An 18,024-nucleotide genomic window follows, 5' to 3' on the forward strand; every position below is an offset into this window, starting at 1 on the left:
ATAAAAAGTCTGGATATAGTATTACAGAGGGGACTTTGTCCATAGGGATGGAGTGGGTCAGGGTGGCACCCTTTCTAAGAAGAGCTAGATAATAATAGTAGCTACCACCTATGAACTCTTGCTAATGTTCCAGACACCCTACTAAACGACTCAGGGACTCCTTCTTATTTAATTTCTTTAACAATGCTGGGAAGTAGGAATCCCTCTGTAAAAGCTTGGAAGTGAGACTCCTTCTATATCAGGGCCTTGCATACATTAAGTACAAGGTTAATAGTAGTTGTCTAAATAATTGAATAAATGACTAAGAAGTTTTCCTTCACCCCCCTTTTTTGTTCCTGTGGTTCTTTGTAAGGAAATTCAGAGGTTCTAGCCGGAAGGATCATCATTGTTTGTCTAGACTCAGAAGAGATAACACATCTATCTTTCACGCACAAACTCACCAATGCACACATTGCGGCCAGGCCATTTCTTCTAAGATACCACTTTTGGCATGATACACTCCTTGAAAACTCCTCAGTAATGCCTTACATGATATCAAATTCAAGTTTTGCTCTCATTCGAGGCTCTTCATAACACTGTCTCACATAATTTCCACCAGTCACCAAAACTTGGCTTATTCCAGTGAACATCCCTCTTTTCACTGTCTGTTGTCTGGAACTGCCCATTCATTCATCTATTCATTACACACTGATCATCCATTATACATCGGGCACAGTATCTGCCACTACATCTGTATAGAGAGGTAGCAATGAGCATTCCGGGCACCATCCCTGACCTTGTTGGTTCATATCCACTCTCAGGTTGGCCTTCTCCCCCTGGGTGGTTCTCGGTTTCCAACATCTCACATTTAACATCCTCGGGGATCCTTTCCTGTTACTTTGCCCTGTCTTGCTCTCCCTTTCTTAAATGATGTTACCAAACATTTAAGCACTTGATTATATTTTTTCCTGTTTTATTTCAAGCATTATACTTATGCATGTCTCATTTACACAAAGTCTCTTAGACAGAAATTGTGTCTTATATTCTTCATCACCCAACTTAATGTAATTGAACTGAATTAAATGTGTATAGGGCATGTCCTTAAATAGCTTTCAGTATGGAAAAGAGTTTAGAATTCTAAGCCAAACTAACGACAGATTAATATCTAATCTGTCTTTGAAAATAAAGCTACACAAAAATCTCTGGGGAAGGACTAGTTATACAAAAGATATAGTTATGAAAATGGAAAGAGAAAAAAAAAACAAAAAGGAAAATTTATCCTGTATGGTACAACTATCTCCCAATCAATCATGTATATAAACTTTGTAAGTTCTATAAAACATGTCTTTTTTTAAAATTCTTTTATTTTGTAGAACATAATTTAGAGACCATACCATAGGCTAAAGTTAATAGGGCTCTGCTAAGATGTCAATAATATTGATAAAAGTAAATGAAATCTTTACTTATTTAACTGTTTTCAAAGAAAGGCTATTTTTCAAAAGAAGCAAAGATTAATATTATATATATTTTACATTTACCTAAAAAGAACATTACAATAGTTTAATCATCTGTTAAAAGTGTAACTAAAAAGTCTAAAAATGAATTGGCCAGCTTTTCATGTCAAATTTACCTTTCTTGCAGAAATTCGGTTATGACAAATATTAGACCAGGCCTCCTTCTATGTATCATTCATACCTTTTAGATTATTATTTGGGGCTATACCAGATTTTTTTATCTTTTACAAGACACTAACATTACAACTCACCATAAACTAAGCCTATTAGACAGATTTTTACATATCAGTAATAGTAAGATTTCCCCTTAGACTTAATCTGAAATAAACATAACTGTTTTCCCATTTTATCCATTCTGCAAAGCTTCTTCCACACCAGCCCTTCCAAGAAGTCCTCCTGGTTGCCCAAACTGTACCTACCTATTCCTTCCCATGTCTTTCTGTTATGTTTAGTAACTACAGCAGGAAGGCCGGACCTGCGCCTGGAGCCATCTTTGCACTCCTCCCAGCAGCTACACTGAACCTGTTACCTTAGAAATACTCGATAAAAAGTGTCCTTTTCTAATGCTAAGAACAATTGTGTATAAGAATATGGGCGAGTAAATATGTATCCGAGTGTATATAAATAAACTCCAAGGAGTACTTTCACAAGTCCGCCAAGCATATAAAATTTTCGCAAGTAAAAATTATGTATATATATTTAAATATTACTTTTAAAAACATGTTTTTCCAAACTACACATTTTTTTCCCTAAAATTCTAAGTTCCTGATAAGTAAGCTATATTATCCAAATATTCCCCGAAGGCACTTTTCTTTAAAAGTAAATCCTATGTCTACTTAACAAGTTATTATGTCTTTATTCCTTCGTTTTCATCTTCTTCCAGTTCTAGAAGAGATAGCCATTTTTCCTAGTCTCTACAGGGTATAACTTGGACAAACTTAACTTGGAGTGTAAGTTAGACAAATGAAAATTCAGTAAACAGTTGGCATGATTAAGACTGTTACAATAACTTTTTGATAAATTACTTATCAAATATTCTGACTGGCTCGATTACATTATAGGATTTCCATCAATAGAGATGGTCTTCGCCTAACTAATAGCATAGACTCTATATCAAAATTAGAATTCAAAACACCAAATAGAAGTGACAAAAGATCATTGAAGAAGGAAACCAACAAACAGAAGTTGGTATTTTACCAGTGAAGAGCTTAGGCTTGGGACTAGTCAAATCTTCTAAAGGAATAAATGAAAAAATAAGTAGAATGTAATATGACTATCGTAAAGTGAAATTTATTCAAGGATGTCTGAAATACAACTTAAAGGGCTTTATGTTTAAACGTCCATTCTTTCATGAAATGATAACAATAAAATTGTGGTTCTTATATAGCAAAATAAAGAATTAAAAACATTAGGCACTCCTCGAAATATCTTTTGAAATCTTACTGATTAATGAAATCCAAATGGTAGAAAATTACTGACCTAGTCAAACTACCATGTCGGAAAGACCACTTCTATTGAAAATTACATATTCAAATGTGAAGGGGGTTAAAACAGATAAAGTTATAATAGTCCCATGTGAACAGTTGTTAAAGGCAGAGAAAAGCATACAAGTTAAAAATAAAATCATATTCGTACTCTGAAAATAAACTGACTTTCACACACTTCTAGCAACAACATTATGCTATTTTCCAAGAAAAAAAAAAAAAAACCTCTTATACATATATGGTTGCATTTATTTTCCTGGCACTGTCAGCATTTCTGAAGGAGTGTTATTAATTTATCCAAATAGCAGTGTCAGAAAAAGAAAGAAATCTACCATTAAGAGAAGGCAAAATTATTAAAATAATAATATAACCACTAAAAAAATGTTTTGGCTGTACACTAGTTTTTTTCTCAGATTCTAAAATAAACAGTCCTCTCAGCAACTAAAGCAAGACTGCAAATGAAACTCATGAGCACTTTTTAATAAGCAAAATGCTTAAGTGCTGTACAGTTAACTAACTAGTATCTTAACAACAACATTTTTTCCCTGTCCAGCTTAACATATGTATATGATTAACCTCGAATTTACTAAAGAAGATTGGAACAATCAGCTGGGCTACTATTTGAAATAAAAATACCAAAATTAAGACATATAAAATATTAGATACCATGTAATATTAAAATAGATAATTGAAAAAATAGTGTGTCAATTAAACATCTCTCTTCAGTGCCATCTAAAAGAATTTTCTGCAACGATGAAAACGTTCTCCACTTTGTACTGTCCAATACAGTAACCAGGAGTCACATGTGGTTATGAAATACCTGAAATGTAGCTAGTCTGACTGAGGAATTAACAGTTTATTTTATGTAATTTTAATTAATTAAATTTTAAATAGCCACATGTGGCTTATGGCTACTACATTGATCAGTTCAGCTATATAGATGATACAAAATACAAATACTAACATTTCTCCCCTATCTTTGAACTCAGAAATAAAGTTTATTTATTAATAAATAAAGGAAATGCTAAATCACTTTAAAACATTAGAAAGGTTTCAATGTTAGCAAGACTTCATTTTAAGGCATGGTCGTTCAATGAAAGGCGAAAGCAGTCAGCAATGGGTGAGGTGAGAAAGTACCTAAGAGAAACTATTAAAAACACTTATCTATGCATCATCTTAGAAAGAAGATCCATGCTCCAAATGATGGTCCTGTTTGTTTCCAAGGGCAACACACCCTTGTTGTGGAGCCAGACACATCCTAATAGAATCAAAATTGGGAATTAACTCTATACCTCTTTTTCTTCTAATTCCATTCCCAGCAAATCAACTTCTTATTAAACTATATTCTCATGTGAATTTAGCCATGATAGAAGAATGTATCAACCGAAGTGTCTAAGAGATTCTCATAATTATCTTCCCCACTTTCAATTTAAAAATTGATGATTTGTTTAGTGCATCATTATCTATGAGTATGATTAATGTGAGTCCATCGCTGTGAGATAGAGCCACAGAAATAGGGAAGTCGTAAATTTACAAAGTATATGTCACCTCTGTCCCTGGCAATGAGGACCTCAATATCTTAAAAATCGATGATGCAAACAGACAAAGGAAAAAAAATATTACCGGAAATGATGCCAAGAAATATCATGCCAAGAAAACACTAAAGCCAAGAAAATAGATTCCAGATCTTTGTGGTATCAAGAGTGATCTCCAGCAGAGAAAGAAAAACTTCCTTAAGGACTAAGTGACACCCAACTTTCCCTTTTATTTCATTTGAATTTTTGAGCACATATCAAAACATATACTTTAGGTGACTCACTACTTCCAGTTCCCATATAGAAATGAAATGTCAGCAACATCTAGAACAGGCATGCACAATGCTATTTGAGAGTTTCATTAGTTAATATTTTTGTCACTAGAAAATCTTCAGTAATTATAGTGCCAGGGTGATAGACTCTGAAAAATGCCAGCCATGATGGAAGATTTGTTTCAAGACTAAGGATTGCTTGTTGAGATTGCTCCCTAGGGAAATTTTGATGTTACTTTTCAAATTTTTCTTGAAAATTCCTTCAAAAGAACAACAGCATTCAGTTACAAGAGGAAGTATTCTTAATTTAGATATTTTCTACTGCTACACACATAAACCTTTTTTTCCTAAACCATTTGTCTGCATTGGTAGGAGTTTCTATTCAGTTTTTTTTTTTTTTTAGAGCTGGGAATTTAACCTTCTGACTTCAATTGTTTGGCTAGAAACTGCGTTAGATAAAGATCCAAGATTCTAGAGATATTTAGATATAGAGTCAGGATTCAACCATCTTTAAGGGGAAATGTCTGTGAATTTAAAGGCCAAAAGGTAGGAAGCCTCCACATTTCTCTAATGTTTCTCATGATCATCACTCACTTTTTCCTCTTCAGTTTAAGGAGATACAAGCAAATGAAAAAAAGAGAAAGAGTAAATGTAAATCTACTGTTTTTTTTTTCTGTAAACAAAATAACCTTTTCTATTGCTGATTTTAGTTATTAAAAAGATTGAAAAGTTATCTTGTTCCAAATATGTATACCTCAGCAGTTACTGGAAAGGATTTCTGAATGGCTTATTAGGCTGCTATAACAAATACAGATGCCTCAAATGATTTTTTAGGTTACCAAAAGAAAATGGAACCAACTTTGCCATTAAGAAATCATGTCCGATTGACTATACATCCCTCCTTTTAGCATCTTAAAATTCTGTCTCTTTTCTCCTTTATTTAGAGATATATATCATTCTCCAAAACTCTTCCTGCCTAAATCACATCTTTATTATTATTTTTTCACATCTCATTTAACAAATTTTAACCTCTGACAAGATGACAAGGCCAAAGTCAAAACAATATTCTGAATTACAAACCTACCAAAGTCAAGTGCAAAGGACTGTAACACGATGCTTCTAAAGAAGGAATTGCATTAGCTACCACTTGCCGCCATTTCATATTGCGAGTTCAGGCTATCTGCTTTCTCATTATCATTTTGGCTTTTTTCTTCTCATTTTCTTCCTTTTTCACTTTTGGTCATTTCTATTTTATACATAGTTCTAATGCCTCTCAGATATTAACTTGATATACACCACTGAAATGGTTCTTCTATTTTTCAGACTTCTATTTTTACCTCTTCTCTAGGATACTGTATAACTTGTTTTTGGCATTGCTAGATTTCAGCTCTCACTCATCAATTTAATTATATTATGTATTTCACAAGCTGTTAAAGGATAAACTTTAATAATAAAATATTTTATAATAATTATTAATTATAATAATATTTTATTATTATAGTATAAAAACTCTCTGCAATGCCATATAATGGCAATCACTTATTATATGCACTTACTTTAAAATCTCCAGCTCTTTAAATATATGTACTAATGACACTTGTAGTAATCTTACACGGAAAACTTTCTGATATTTAAAATCAATTATTTCAATGATAATAGTATATGGGTTGGTAATCTATTACGTAGGGATAATTTGCCCTAATCAATACTGTGAATATAAAGCAATATAAATAAATCTCTTATGGCTATAGCATGTTTTTTGTTTTGTTTTGTTTTGTTTTGTTTGAGAATAAAAGCTTACAATTTAAAATTACTTCAACATAAGCAAAAAAAAATTGGTGGCTAACCATGAAAGTGATATTGTGATTGTTGGCAAAATAACTCTATATAATTATAGTAATTACATGCATTTTAAGTACATGTTTTATACAAGATATTTTACAATCTTAGATATCTGAAGAAGAGAGTTTAAAATAACATTCATTGAATGAATTCTACTTATTCATTTAACAAATATTTTGAGTGCTTACCATGTGTTAGATAGTGTAGGTGCCGTGGCTAAAGCAGTGAACCAAACCAAACCAAACAAATACTTGACTCTTTGGAGCTTTGGGGGAGATAGGCAATAAATATTCACACACAAACAAAATGTTAGAAGATAAGTGTTCTAGAAAAAAATCAGAGCAAGATGACAGGCAATGCTGGACATAGAGAGGGTCAGAATTTTAAATAAACTAGTTACCATCTACACTAACTGGTTTCAATCTATACTAACCAGTTACGATGATGGAAAGTTGTCCCAAGAGCGAACGAAATAACCATAAAAGAAAATCTAGAGAAATTGTTTCAAATAGCAGACAGGCTTCTGAGAGATGGATAGGATACAAAAAAGTATGAGAATAGTGGAAGCAAAGAAGTAGGAGAAAGAAAGCGTTCCAAGGGTTGGAGAAGGTGGATGAATCAATAGTTCACATGGGAATGAAAGATGAACAGAAAGGGAGAAGATGGAGCTGCCGCGGGAGGATTCCTGAACGGCCAATTAGGTGGCGGGCAATTAAGAGCCCTGAAGACCGTGCGGCATAGGAGTGACATATAAAGCAGTATGTGGAGACAGTTTATCTCACGACAATGTATATAGGATGGCGAAAGAGAAGATAGGGTGCATTGCCTTGGCTCTTGAAAGTTACCAAAGGTACAATAACGTTAACAAACAGTATTCCTTCTAGATGAATGGATAAAAATAATAACATAAGCATTCAAGTGAAACCTAGAAATATTTTAGAAAATTACCTATAAGAGTTTCGCTTGAATGATAAAAAATCAAACCACAAATACTGACTGACCGTGAGACCAAGTCCTCTATTATCTGAAACTGTTACTCAGAGAGCTATTCACCTTATTCTAGAATCCTCCAGACAAAAACATTTTACTGTTAATTTGTGTGAATATTTGCCAATTAATAAGTGGATAGAGATCAAAATGAGGTTTCCATAATTTTTGGTCATTCTTCTATGTACATCTCTGTTTTACACTTCAAACAAATAATTTTATCTTAAGTAATTGTATTAATGTCATGTGTAATATCTTAAGATAGAGGAACAATTTTTAACAGTTATGAATATTGATCTAATTATTTTCAGGAACAAGCATATATGTCACTATGTAAATATGAGAGTAACATTGCAAAGCTGGACTTACATGGGGGAAAAAATACCCAGTAGGGACAGCAAAAACGGAAGTTGACTTCTTTAATGAATGATCCTATAATCAGGTAACGTGCTTTCCAACAATTATTTGCATTAACTGAACCCCCATAAAATGTGTTTTGCTTTTTAAAAATATATTAGAGGTCCCTCTCACTCTCTGCCTCTGAGAGGAGACCAAGCTCTGTCTGTGGAGGGATATCCCTTTTCTAACAAGCTTTCTTTTTGACTCTAAAAAAATATATATATGTATATATATGAATATGTGTGTATATATATATACATATATATATAAAATATGCATTTTAACTATAAAGCTAAAGAAAATACATGTGAAATTTAGTCTGATGTGATAGAGAAGGACTTTATAAATATAAAGGCTATGGAAAAATCCAAAAGGGAAAAAATGGATACATATGACAGACATAAAACTTTAAATTTCTACAACTAAATGCAAAGAAATGAATCCCAACTCATACATGGCACCATATACAAACATTAACTCAAAATAGGTCACAAACTTAAATTAAAAAGAAAAACAACACAGGAGAAAAATATTTGTGACTGTCGGTTGAACAGTTTTCTTAGGACACAAAGAACATGAGCCATAAAAATAGATACATCAAATTTAATCAAAATTGAAAAAGTCTGCTCTTTGAAAGATATTATTTAAAAAAGTGAAAAGACAAGCTGCAGATTGGGAGAAAACACTTGCATAATACATATATGATAAATGACTGGTGTCCAAAACATATTTAAACATTCACGATTCAATTATAAGAAAACAATCCAATAAAAAGTGGGCAAGAGATTTGAACAGACACTCCCTTAAGAAGATATACAGATAGCAAATAAGCACATAAAAAGATGTCCAACAGCATTAGACATTAGGTAAATGAATTAAAGCTGTGTGGTATGACGACATACCATTATACGCCTCCTAGAATGGCTAAAATAAAAATACTGAAATACGAAGGGTCAGCCAGGCTATGGAGGAACTGGATTACTCGTACATTCCTGATGGGAATGTAAAATGGCACAGCCACTTTGGAAAATAGTTTGGTGGTTTCGTATAATGTTAAACATGTTCATGTTTTACTCAGTAATCCCACGCCTAGGTATTTCCCTAAGAGAAATGAGAACTTATGTCTACACAAATACCTATACACAATACGTTAGCAACTTTATTCATAATCGCCAAATACGGGAAGCAACTCAAAGTTCATCAACTGGTAAATTGATAATGTACTGCTATTTAATGATAAAAAAGGAATGAGTTACTGATAGATACATGCCACAGCATAGATGAATCATAAAAGTATATGCTAAGTGAAAGGAGCCAGACTCAAAAGTCTACATACTGTGGGATTTCATTCATACAGCCTTCTGGAAAAGGAAAAAGGACAGGCGCAGGGAAAAAAAAAAAAAAACAACTCAGCAGCTGCCAAGGGCTGGAGATGGAGAGGGGACTGACTACAAAGGGGCAAGAAGAAACTTGCCGAGGTGATGGGCATATTCTTTATCTTGAATGAGGAGCCGTTAAGTGACCATATACATTTGTCAAAACTATACAGCTAAAAGAGTAAATTTTTCTGTATAAAATTCTATCTCAATAAATCTGACAGAAATTTTCTGTCAATCAAAAATCATCCGCTCTCAGCCACACACGCGCAGGAATTAAAAGGTTAAAGGCAAACAGGAAAAAATATTTGCAATATATGTAATAGAATATTCATCGTCTCAACATATAAAGACCTCTTTGAAATCAAAATCAGCATCCCCATAAGAAAACTGAACAAAGTATATGAACAATAATTTATAAGAAGAATCTCAATGGTCAATAAACAAATGGCAAAAGATACAGCTTCTCAATCAAAAAGTTCTAATTAAGATAAAATATCAGTTGAAGACATTTAAAAATATAGCCATACTTGGTAAGAATAAAGGAAAATAAGTATGTCTATACACACTTGTTAGAATAATAATTTGGTTCAGTATTTCTGGAGAGTAATTTAGCAATATCAAGACTTTTAAAAGTTTGTAGCATTTACCCAGTTATTTCTCTTTTAGAAATTTTTCCGAAAGAGGATAGTTAAAAGAGAAGACTACAAATATTTAAGCACAAAAATGTGTGGCGGCTTTTTAAAAATAATAGTAAATGAATATAAACAACGCACATGTCTATCAATAGGGAAATAACTTAATAAATAGCAAATACTCCATCCAAAAGAATATTATACATTATATGAAGCAAAATCGAGTTCTCAGGGTGGAAATAAGAATATGAGAAAATGCTCACTTATTTTGTTAAAGGGGAAAAAGCAGAAAATAAATTATCTATACAAAGTAATACCACGTTTATAACTATATGTTCAAAATAAACAGAGCGTATACCAAAGTGCTATTAGTAATATATCTAGTTCTGTCTGTATTTTTCAAAAGTTCTATAACAAACATATACAACAATTATAATTCATTTTAAAAAGTTAATTTTAAATACAATGTCCACACAGAGTAAGTTATATACAGTAAGGTACTTTTCTAAGTCAGCTTTTGACATACCTACGAACTGAATTTGGTAGCTGATCAACTGCTTTTTAAAGACATAAGATTGGCAGGCATACAAACTTAAATAAGATCCAGTTTCCTTTCCTTTGGAGATACAATAAAAATAGGAGAGGTTTTTATTTTTATTTGTTTGTTTGTTTGTTTATTAAATAATTAGGGCAATCATCTACTATTTGACTTGAAGTTTTAGAGTTAAGATAAGTAGTCCTAAAACTTTGTGGGGCCAAATCTTCACTGAGGGAGATTAAGAATCAGCTTGTCTGGTGCAAAGCACTGTGAAATATGCCATTTATACCCAGGATTTTTAAGCTCATTGATGCCAAAATAATATATATTATTTGTTTTTGTTTTTGTTTTGTTTTGTTTCAGTTCTAAACCCAGTTGGAAGTCCACAAATGCTTCATTAATGAAATTGATATAAGGCTAAACTGCAATATGCAGTGGAACGAAGCTAAAAAATCGCCCGATGTTTGATTTTTAAATTTCAGTCAAACTATAATCTGCCACTTCCGACAATACAAACCATTGTTTTTTTTAGAAGTGCTCAATGTTTACTTGAAAACCTGAGTCTGCAATGGAGCGTGGATGTCTAACGTGGCTTTCATCATAAGAACCAGAAATTAAAAATTCTCATCTTAAGAATCTGTAACACAGATGAATATAGAAATCTTAATTGTTTGGCTCGCCACATTGTTATGCCCAGATCCCCCAAATATTAGCTTAATAAAGATTAATTATGATAAAATTTTAGTTTGGAGAAATAGAAGCAGAGAAATGAGAAATGTCTACTATATTATCATCTGTTAGTAGTCAATGGGTATTTCCTTCTAAAGGCCATAAACTAAGTAGTTTTACAGTAGGTTGGATTCAAATTAAGGAAATTTAGTCTTTATTTTAATCAACTACTAGGATCATGTTTCTTAGGTGGCCCTTTAGTAATATCCTGTGGCCCCTCCAAAAATTTTAAATTTATTCATTTTACCTAAATGGTTATAAGAGCAGGTCCTTTTCCAGTTTGGAAATGATGACATTAAAAAAAAATTGATAAAAATTAAAACGAAAGTACGTGGCATTTGTTAAAGGGTAATAAAATAACTTCAGTCAATTGGCTAGTTCTAAACCAGTAGATTTCTTTAAATAGTAATGAAATCATTGCTTTCAAAAAAAATCCATCATTATTAAAATTTAAAAAAAAAAGTTGCCTCAGCCTCCACCAAAATTAGATTTGTAAGTTGCTGGTCATTTCTATAATTAAATCTATGTCACAAATTTGCAAGAAAAATGGTCACTGTGACTAATGCATTTACTTGCTACACAAGTCCTGTCAGACAGCATAGAGCATTATGCTGCTAAAATAGAGTAGGTAAGGATTCTATACATTTTTATTAAGTAACAAAGACTATTTTTTATTTACAGTGACTATGCTTCAGATAGCAGTTTGTTTTAGAAACAAATCCAAATGTAGCTATCACAGGGTTTTCCTTACAGAAGCATTATAGCATATTTTTAATCCACAAATATGCTTGACACACACGCATACTGCTTTTTCTGGCAAGTATTATGTAGGAAATAAAGAGAGAAACACAAACATGTTCAGGTTGCCAAAGTCCCTGATTCTAGGGGCTTTCTCATTTGAACTCCCCAAATGGTTTTAATTCACCCTTTTGACGAAGTGATTGACAAATGGTCTTAAGAGAATGGTGGTTCCCCAAATTTAAGAACAGTGCTGCCCCAGGTGGGAGTCAAAGCAAGATAACTTAAAGGTCACAGGGACAGAGAATTAATGATTACATGTACTCTCTTCAAGAAATCTTTTGCAATCCTTCAGACTGCGGGAAGGGACAGTTCTTGGTTTGGTATTTGTGTTGACCTCACTACTTAGGATGGCAAGCACTGGACTCAGAGCCTTGTGTAGGCTGCAGAGTGTAGCTACAAATTAATACTAGCTTTTTTTCTATTTGATTTAATTTCAGTTACCCTCTATATTCATGACAGGATTTTTTTTTATTTATACTGTTTATGTAAATTTTTGTTTTAAAATTAATTTAAATTTAAAAATTAAGTTTTATTTAACCTAATACAAATGTCAACATGGCAAAAGCCATAAAGAAATTTAAAAAACACTGCATTGAAGGCACTTCCTGTCTTCACTCCTTCTTAAATCTTTTCTTGTTATTTATTTTTTTTGTGTATCTATGTTTTGTGTATTTGCTTCAGTATCTAGAAAAGTGCCTTAAATCTAATGGATTCTAGGTATCTGTGTATTAATTGTAAGTCCTATTTTCTCATTTTGTACCACAGTGTTAATTTACCAGTGTATTTTTTTTTTTTAAGAGAAAGTGGTCTGTTCTCAGCAATCTAGCTTTTCTGATGTTCATTTGCCCAAAGAAGTGAGAAAATGAAATGTACAGCCTGATGATGGATTCCATTATATAAGGGTGGAAACCATTGCCTGAACATAGTTCATAAGATATTTTAAAGCCTAAGATAGGTTATTTTAAACCTTGATTTTATCAAGTTCTTAACAGTAAAAGGGACGAATTTGAAACATAACACCCTATAAGGAGGTACCGAATATTGCTTAAAAATTCAGTTGTTTGTTCTGGCATTTAAGCTTAATGAAAATAAAAACCTGTTTTATAAACAAATCATGAACTTTTGGGGAAAGCCAAGATCTCAACTGAATAGTTTAGGTTGGTTAAAATTTTAAGAAAACTAATGGGAAAAAATCAGCATAGTATTCAGTATTGCACAAAGGGAGTATTCCATCAACATGAACTAAATTAAAAACTGACATCCTAGATTTAGGTGAAAGGAAAACCAAATTAAACAATTGAGTCTTAACCCTTTATATTAATAATTGAGATTCTTGCTCTGAATTTTAAATAGCACTGCTGCCCAGCAATCAATGAGTAAAACAGTTAATGTGCTTTCTCTCTGTTCTAAGTATGGCTGAGTATATTTTTGTACAAGAAAGGAAGAATAAAAGAAATTGATAAACATACATCCCAAGTTATTAAAACATGCCATCTGTGTTTGGGATTTTTTTCAGAAATATTGTAATGCATTGGTTAACTATTTAAATCTTTCTACAAAGCTGGGTTGTAATGGAGGACCAGCCAAAGCAAAGAGAAAAGACAGAACAATAATTAGGTAAGGGAAGAACACTATGAGCTGGCTCGGTTCACCAGCTCAAGGCAGGGAGTTTCCTTGGTCTGAAATGAAAAGAAACAAATTATTCATCTTAGAATAGCTTCCTCTGGCAGCAGCAATGACTCTTTTAAAAGAAAAAATATATATGTAAAAGAAACCCATTTCTTAATATTTTTAATGAATAGATTCAGAAAGTAAACAGTGACTCATCGATCTTCTTTAACATAGGTATTAGGCATTCTCAAAAATGACTTAACTTTGTTCATAACTCCGGGGCTGTTTCAGAAATCCTTACATTTATGTTGCCATGAATCGCTACGATATCATAGTATTAGAAACTCAGTTTGGCATGATCAACTTCCTCACTCACTAGGGTGGTCTTTTCTTTAAGATTGGGAGTTACCAAAAACAATAAAATAGTCAGAGGACTCTAAGAAGATAAAATTTTCTTTTCTTTTTAAATTTTAACCTATAATTCTTGAAGACCCGGAAACACCAAATTCAGCCTCCAAACCCAAAATGCTAGAGGTCTAACAAATCATGTGACCAGTTTTTTTCAAAAGTTGAATCTTTTTAAATTAAATTAAAGGTTTTTCAATTGGAATTTGTTAAAGAGTTGCCCATATTTATTTTTTAATCTTTCTTTTGATGAAGAAAACATATGAAGTGTTTCAACTTGAAATATGCAATTTTATATAGAAAAATATGTATAGATATAAATTTTGTTATTCGGGGTGGCTGACTATCAAATTTTATTAAAATCTCTTCAAGGGAAATCTCAAAACACTTATTACGCTTCATAATTATTGTAAACCAAACAATTTAAATGAGAGGAGGAGATAATGACATTAACTTCTTAACTTAAAGCAATCCTCTGTGGCATGATTTTAAAATATTCTCTTGGTCTGAAATTTATGTAAATTGAATTCATCTATCATTGGTTATTACCAGCCTAGCTACATTAAAAAAAAAAAGTTTTTCTGTAACAATTAGTTCTTAAAAACACTGTGTTTTAATTAGACTTGGGACATTATTAAACTAGCTATAAATATGTACAGTGTTTTATTTGGTATACCCAGATGTCTGAAAATCAACAAGAATGCTCTCAGAGTTCTTTCTTCAAAAAGTCTTCTAATAAAAGCCTTTCATTTAAAGTGTTAACATAATCTAAGTAAATACTCTTCAGATTCCATTATGTAAATACAAAAGAAATGGCCACTCATAACCAAAGAATAACCATTAAATCAGTGTATTTTAGCATTCATAGGAGAGGATAAGAGATAAACAATTTCTTCATTTTATGGATGTCCATGGTCACATACGCACAAAATTCAGGGCAGAATTTGGACAAAAAAATCTACATCAGATATCTCTACCACACCATACAAGCATGGTACCCCATTAAATCCTCATCACAACTGTATAGTTTAGGTCCTATCATTACCCCATTTTATACATAGGGATGCTTTTATGGTTAGGCTAGTATTTGATCAAGGAAGGACTCAAACCCAGACAAGTCTGACTCCAGAAACTATACTACATCCCATATCCTGAATTTTAAGGATAGGTAGATAATTGCCATTTATAAAGGAAATTTCCCCAAAACTTTTATAAGCACCACTCTTTAAGACTAACAAAATAAAACATAAAGGTTATCATTCAGAATTTCCCTCTAAAATAAATCCTGTTCCTAAGCCCAACTCAAGCACCATTTTCTCTCTGAAGCCTTCTCATATCATTCAATTGAGATTAACCTCTTTCTTCAAACTCTTGACAACTGCTGTACACTGCTCCTATGCAGAAAGTGCTAGCTTCCTCGTTATACCCATTCCCTTCTTTCTTAGTAACAGAAATCCAGTCTTTAGCTCCTAGCAGATTGCCACACATCCCAACCTCTCCAGTAGCCAGGTATGGTCATATGACTAAGTTCTGCAGTAAGATATTATTGCCAAGAATGGCACTGAATATTCAGGGATGCTATTTAAAGAAAGCAGACGTAGCTTTTAATGGAGTTCTTTTGTTCTTTCCCACTTCTTTACCTTGCTATCTAGGTATCATTTTGACTGGAGCTCCAGCAGCCATCTTGGATCATGAGGCAACCTGAGGAAGGAAGCTGCATGCTGAGGAGGTGGAGGAGGAAGATGGGTGTCAGTCCACCAGGAGACCACGAAGCCACTGTTTCACACTTGGACAGCCTCCTTCCACATTTCACATAGTAGAGAAATAAGCCTTTATCTTGTATAAGCCACTATTATACCTATTTTCTGTTAAATAAGCTGAACCTAATTCTAACTGATTCACTTCAGACTCATTATATTTCACGATCCAAGGTTCATTGTAACTATAATGGAGAAGGGGGGGGGGGAATAGAACTATTTCTAACACTTGAGCATAAAATCTCCAGTCATAATTTTCATTCTCAAACCCTTTCTGATAATTTTCAACCTCAGGAATGAAAAAGAGAAATGAAGGAGAAGTAAAAATGAAAAAGACACTTCTGCCATTGCTCTGCCATTTCCTTCCCTCTCTTCTCTCACGAGGTAAAGTCCTATCATACCTCAAGGCCCAGAGAAATGGTTTCTGTTTGACCTTTGACTTCAGAGCGCATATCGCCACTGCCATTTACAATCATATATCAAGTAACGTCTTTTGTTTGACTTCTTAACTTTCACACTGCATTTCTTTTACTAGGTGTCATCTCCACAACCAAGCGGGACCCATGCCATATTTCTTTGCACCCTCTACAGTCACTAGAAAACTATCACTGTGTGGCAGGACACAATAGATACAATTGATTGATTAATTGAATTAAGGTAAAATAAAAGATGAACAGAGAAAAAAGAGCAGAAGACTAAGGAGGGAGAATGCATAACTTCTTAGACGTAAAAGCGCGGAATAAAAACCCTAAAGAATCCCCAGGACAAGCTTGACTTGGGCCTTGTAGAACAAATATCCTGATATGCCCGCTGTTCAGTCAGTGCAAAGCTTAAACTATACCTGGCGAGCTTGTTCTCTAAATAAGGAACAGTGAATTCTGCTTCAGTTATTCAATGGCCTCAACCTTATTTTCTCAATTACCTCAGACATCTGAATGAGTAAGAGATCCAGCTTAAGACGCCCTGTTTTGATAATGAATGTGCATAATTCCAAACAATATAATAAAAATTGGCTTCCAACAAGAGCATATCAAACGTATTATTCTGTCAACTGTGACAACATATTAAAAAAATACTTGGACACATGCAATAATGATTTAACAAATATTATTGAGTCTAAAGTAAGTAGTTCAAGAGATCATTTTCATGAAATAGACTCTATTACCTCTCTTCTGAAACCAGTAATAATACAGCATCAGGAATACCGTTAGTGTTTCTTTAAAAATAAGACATGCTCTAAATATATATTTTGCAGAAACTACATAATTAAAAGCTCTATAACATTGAAACATTAAGAGTTGTATAGCAATGTGCAGCATTAACACTATGTAGGAATACGTTTAAAAGCTCAAATTACATTTAAATATATTCAATAATTGCCATGGAGAACATTTTAAACAGAAGGAATTGATATTTTTCCTAGATTCATGAACCAGTTTATACTCCACTGATTCTATTCTCAATTATTTGTACCTCATTGTACTACATATCTGTTAATAAGTTATGTACCTAAAAATATAGTATTCTAATTTTTTTATGAATTTAGCAAATCTTAGGGAGAATATAAATAAAAATGTTCGATTAACAAAAAATTCAGTTTCTTTCTCATTCTTTCTTACCACAAACAAGTCTTTGTTACATCATTTAAAAAATGACTAAAAATATTAAAATAGTATTGTCTTTTTAATTATATTGGTTCTACTTATGAAAGTTGAAATGAACTATTTTTAATATTTTAACGGAATTTATAGTTCACGTGTCAAAAAATTATTGCATTTTCTTGCAAATTACTCATTAGTTATCTCCTCATTTCAAATTCTTTTCAGATAGGTTTCTCATAAGTAGCTAAGACAGTAGCATCTTTAACAGTGAAATGTATAAAATAAATGACATGTCAACAAGTAAATTAGCATTCCCTTTCTGACCAGCTGGGTCATGTTTCCTTTTCAAAATCCTCAATCCCATGATACAAAATAATAATAATCTGAAAGACCTCATTAAATGATCAATATATTGACATAACCTCTATAAGGAGACACATAGTGTTTTAATTGATTCCATGAATCCATTAAATGGAATATTAAAACCAAGCCTCCAAATTATATTGTCAGAGAACATTTTCTTTAATTGTTAACTAATTTTCTCCAGATTATGGATAAT

The 18,024-nt window shown here is 32.6% G+C and overlaps 1 protein-coding gene across 1 annotated transcript in view; it reads right to left on the reverse strand.

Moving 5' to 3' along the window:
* The window catches only part of SLC10A7 (solute carrier family 10 member 7), a 194,520-nt gene that overhangs the window by 110,589 nt on the left and 65,907 nt on the right, over positions 1 to 18,024 (reverse strand). The window lies entirely within an intron of this gene.

This window comes from Rousettus aegyptiacus, unplaced genomic scaffold (genome assembly GCF_014176215.1).
Source record: "Rousettus aegyptiacus isolate mRouAeg1 unplaced genomic scaffold, mRouAeg1.p scaffold_m13_p_16, whole genome shotgun sequence".
Lineage (NCBI taxonomy): Eukaryota > Metazoa > Chordata > Mammalia > Chiroptera > Pteropodidae > Rousettus > Rousettus aegyptiacus.